The sequence below is a fragment of the Panthera tigris genome, chromosome D1 (assembly GCF_018350195.1).
Source record: "Panthera tigris isolate Pti1 chromosome D1, P.tigris_Pti1_mat1.1, whole genome shotgun sequence".
Lineage (NCBI taxonomy): Eukaryota > Metazoa > Chordata > Mammalia > Carnivora > Felidae > Panthera > Panthera tigris.
This window is the reverse complement of record NC_056669.1, coordinates 88,089,487-88,094,890: the sequence shown is the minus strand read 5'-3', so window position 1 is coordinate 88,094,890 and position 5,404 is coordinate 88,089,487.

The window sequence follows — 5,404 nt, the reverse complement described above, 5'->3', positions numbered from 1 at the left end:
TTGCAGTCAGCAGCGTGAGCTTCCTTCCTCGTGGAAACCATCCGAGGCTACCAGCCCCGGGCCTTCCGTCAGACACAGAACACGCCCATGCAAAGTGCTAATGCTGGTTCAGCTCAGCAGACACCTTGTCTCAGGAAAGCCATTAGAAACCCCCAAAGTACTATATTTTTCTCCTGGCAAGTAGCTCACTTCCCACAACTTCCCACCACTTTCTATTAAGTGAGCCCAACAAATGAGTCACTCTGCTTACAGATGAAAATTTGGGAGCCACACCCAAAACAGAAGGCAGCTTGACTTTTCCCAAGAAGCCGGCAGGACCACCAGAAAGAGGGCCTCGGGGACCCACGGTCAGAAAACCCCAAACTCCCAAGCTACCTCCGAAGTCATAGGCAAATCCAACACCTTAGTTTTGTTTTTGGTTTTTTTTGTGTGTTTGTTTGTTTTCTTAAGCGAATTTTGGTGACAGCTGAGAGTCACTGAACAACGTTTAAGGTCTTGCTGAATCTGCTGTTTGAGGCCGGGTGGCATGGATACAGAGGGGTCCAGGAAGATGGGCCAATCATTTTCTTTCCTAGGTAAATAGGCAACACTAAATTAAATTGAAAATAACATCCTAGGAGGGCCTGGGTGGCTCAGTTGGTGAAGCATCTGACTCTTGATTGCAGCTCAGGTCCTGATCTGATGGTTCATGAGTTTGAGCCCCACATCAGGCTCTGTGCTGACAGTGTGGAGCCTGCTCGGGATTCTCTCTCTTCCCCTCTCTTTGCCCCTCCCCCACTCATGTTTATTTTTTCTCTCTCTCTCTGTCTCTATCTCTCAAAAATCAACAAATAAACATTAAAATAAAATAACGCCTTACTTGTATCATTTAGAAGGTGATTATTTACTTTTCAAAAACATCTACCATAGCACTTAAAGGATGACTGATTTTCATAAAAATTTTCAAGAGTTGATCCATTATATAAAAATACAATTATTTATATAAAAATGCAAAAACAGACCAAGGAAGCCTGCCATGTGCCAAGGTCATAGGTGAAGAAAAAAGTTGCACTTAAGATATAAACACTCCAAGTCCGCAGCAAACACAGGTGGGGTATTTGAATTTTTACTACTTGTGTTGTCTGAAAGTCTTATCTGAGGAAATAACATAAAACTGCTGTAGAACCATTGAAAGCCCTGGAAGCAGAAACTAAAACAAAACATTTCTTTACAGGCTCTTCCCAAATCCAGAGGACATGGGCCTTCTGCTGAAGAAAGGCTCACAACATCAAAGGAAGTTAAATGATAAACTATGTGAGTACGTAAATGCCATTAGAGAGAATCATCAGGTACCATAAACAAAAGGGTTAGCACCCGAGGTGCTGAACTTGATAGAACAATCTAGAAGAGACAACAAAATCATCATGTTTCAAGTAACTAAGGAGTTTTAAGAATGGAGGAAGGAGGGGCGCCTAGGTGGCTCAGTAGGTTAAATGTCTGACTCTTGATATCCGCTCAGGTCAGGATCTTGCAGTCATGGGACCACACTCGATGCTGAGCGCAGAGCCTGTTTAACATTCTCCCTCTCCCTCCCTTTGTGCCCCTCCTCTGCTTACTCTCTCTCCCTCTCTTTTCTCTCTCTCTCCCTCTCGAAAATAAATAATTTTTTTAAAAAGGAGGCAATAAGATCTATAGTGAGAGCAGAGGAAAGTACAGCAAAAGAAAAGACAGATTTGCAAAAGTATCGAAAGAAAATGCAGTCAATAAAATAAAGAATTAACAGGATAGTAGAGCTGCTGAGAAAATTAGTGAACTGGAAGACAGAACTGAGGAAACTATCTAGACTGTATCACAGAAAGCAGATGGCAAATACAAATGGCCGGATAGAAAATATGAAAGCTAGATTGAGAAAATCCAGCAGATATAAAATCAGGCTGCCATGATGCACAATTCTAAAGTCTATCCCATTCATTGGGAACCCAATATAAATGGTGGGTTTTGGATTTTTACAATGTATCAGCCTTTATTTGATAAGAACTCCAAAAGGAGAGAATAAAGAAGATGAGGATAAAGTGGTCATTTAAAAAAAAAAAAAGATAATAGATTAGAAACTTCCAAAATGGCAGAAAGATGCACGTTTTCAGATCTCAGAAAATGTACCCAAGAGTCCTGGTCAGGATCAATAAGAATAAATGCACGCCTAAACAATTTGTGAGGAAACTGTCAAAGATGATGAAAAACAACCAGAAATAAAAGAGATTACCTGAAAAGTAATGAGCAATTGGGATTACGGCTGTGTGGCTCTGAGAAAGCCCGTCAAACTTTCTAAACCTTAGTTCCCTTATGTGTAAAGTGTGGTTTATACGACGATGAGAAGACAGCAACAGTGTATGCAAAGCACCTGGCTTGGGATCCCTGGCTTTTTATCAGCAACATGGCATGCCAGGAAAAAGGAAATAAAATCTTTAAAATGCCGAGGTGGCAGTCCCATCATTTAGAAATTCTAAACCCAGGAACATTTTCCTCCCACCATAAAGTATGGCTCATTCACACAGTGGAAGCACACAATGGAGAGAGCATTTTAATACAATCTTAGGTGAAACAAAGAAACAAAACAAGACAATGAAGCAAACAAACAAAAAAATAACCCTTAGTGTTAAAAAGGAGGGCAAACATGCAAATATCTTCAGGTTACAGTAACAGCATATAAAACAGTGGAAGACTACCCACCAAATGGATACACTTGGCTACCTGTGGGGGAAGGGAGGAACTGAATAGATGGGGATGTGAGAGCAGAAGTTCTCGCCACTTATATCCTTGATTATCCCTTTAAAATTTGCATTTAATGGGCAAATTCCTGAAGCACAAAATCTACCCGGGCTGAGTCATGAAGAAATAGAAAACCCGAACAGAACCATAACTAGAAAACAGGATGAAGTAGTAACCAAAGAACCCTTTCGACAAAGAAAAGCCCAGGGCCAGATGGCTTCACTGTTCAATTCTACCAAACGCCGGAAGAAGCGTTAACACTAATCTTCTTCAAGCTCTTCCAAATAAAATGGAAAAGCAGGAAACATTTCCCAATTAATTCTATGAGGCCAGCATTATTCTGATACCAAAGCTAGATAAAACACAAGAAAACTAGAGACCAGTATTGTATATCAGTGTGAACATTTTCAGCAGACTACTAGGAAACAGAATCCAACAGCATATTATAGTATTTTACACTATGGCCGATTAGGATTTATTTCTGAAGTGCAAGGATGGTTCGATATATGAAAAACAATCAGCATATTCCACTACATTAACAGAAGGCAGGGTGAAAAACCCATGGGATCTTCGCAAATAATACAGAAAAAGCCTCTGACAAAATTTAACACCATTTCATGGTAATGAAAAAGCTCTCAACAAAGTAGGAATAGAAGGGAATGACCTCAACATACTAAGGGGCATATATGAAAATCCCACAGGTAGTATCATATGCTGTGGCGAAAGACTGAAAGGTTCTTCTCCAAGGTCAGCAATGAGACAGGGATGCTCACTTTTGTCACTACTAGTCAACACGATAGGAGAAGGCCTAGCCAGAGCCATTAGACAAGAAAAAGAAATAAAAGGCATCCAAATTGGAAAGGAAGAAGTAAAATCATCTTTATTTGCAGACGATATGACCTTTCATGTAGAAACCCTAAACATTACACACACATACCCACACAACTCTTGGAACCTACAAATTCAGCAAAGTTGCAGGATACAAATCAACACACAAAAATCAGTTGCATTTCTATACACTGACAACGAACAATTTCAAAGGAAATTAGGAAAATAATTCCACTCACAATAGTATCAAAAAGAGTAAAATACTTAGTAATAAACTTAACCTGGGAGGCAAAAGACTTATACACCAAAAACGATAAAATGTTGCTGAAAGAAATTAGACAAGGCACTAATAAGTGGAAAGACATCCATTGTTTATGGATTAGAAGACAGAATGTTGTTGGGGTGCCTAAGTGGCTCAGTCAGTTGAGCGTCCAACTTCGGATCAGGTCGTGATCTCACAGCTTGTGAGTTTGAGCCCCACGTCGGGCTCTGTACTGACAGCTCATAGCCTGGAGCCTGCTTCGGATTCTGTGTCTCCCACTCTCTCTGCCCCTAACCTACTCGCATTCTGTCTCTGTCTCTCTCAAAAATAAATGAACATTAAAAAAAAAAAAAAAGACAGATTGTTGTTAATACCATTCATGGTGATCTATAGATTCAATGTTCCATTGAGTCCCTCTGGATATCCCAACGATGTGTTTTCCAGAAATAGAAAAATCCATAAAACTCATATAAAATCTGAAGGAACCCCAAAGAGTCAAAACCATCTTGAAAAAGAAGGACCATGCTACAAGTCTCACACTTCCTAATTTCAAAACTGATTACAAAGCTATAATAAACAAAACAGTGTAGGGTGGGCATAAAGACAGATATATAGTCAGTGTACTAGAACGGGGAGTCCAGAAACACTCACATATAAGGTCAAAAGATTTTTGACAAGAGTGCTCAGACTATTCAATGGGGAAAGGACAGTCTTTTCAATAAAAGACTTTTTGGTGTATATCCTTTAAATATGTTGTAGATATGCATGTGTATGTAAAATATACCAACGAGAATTGTTATCTGTGGGTATAGATGGGGCTGAACAGACAAGGGTGGTCCTTTCTACCCTCTGGACCATTATATATACAAAAGCTGCTTCATCCCCCAAACATTTTATTATGGACATTTTTCTTGTCTTTCCTTTTTTAAAGTAGGCTTCGTGCCCAGTGCGGAGCCCAATGCAGGGCTTGAACTCATGACCCTGAGATAAAGACCTGGAATGAGATCAAGAGTCAGATGCTTAACCGACTGAGCCACCCAGGTGCCCCTTATTATGAACGTTTTCAAACAAACAAGAAGTTGAAATAATTTCATAGTGAGCAGTCTATATCCACCACCTACGTTCAACCATTAACATTTTCATTATGCTTCTTTTATCACATATATATCTATTCTTCTTTCCATTCATCTATCTGCTTTTTTTGTAAACTTGTAGGGGTCAATACATATCACCCCCAACACTTCATCATGCACATTAACTTCTGTTTTGATATAATTTGTGTACAATGGAATGTGCAAATCTTGCACATCCACTGAGGTTTGACAAATGCATGCAGCTGTATAATCCAACCCTCCCAAGCTCTAGTACATGACCATCACCTGAGAAAGTTCCCTCCTGTCCTTTCCCAGTCACTTCTGCCCTCACTCTCCAGAGGCAACACATGTACGGATTTTTTTCCACCATAGGTTAGTTTCACCTGTTGCGGAGTTTCATGCAAGTGGAATCAGGTTTCTACTCACATAATTAACATGGCTTATTCAAGAGCTCAGCTAGAGGGGCTTAGGG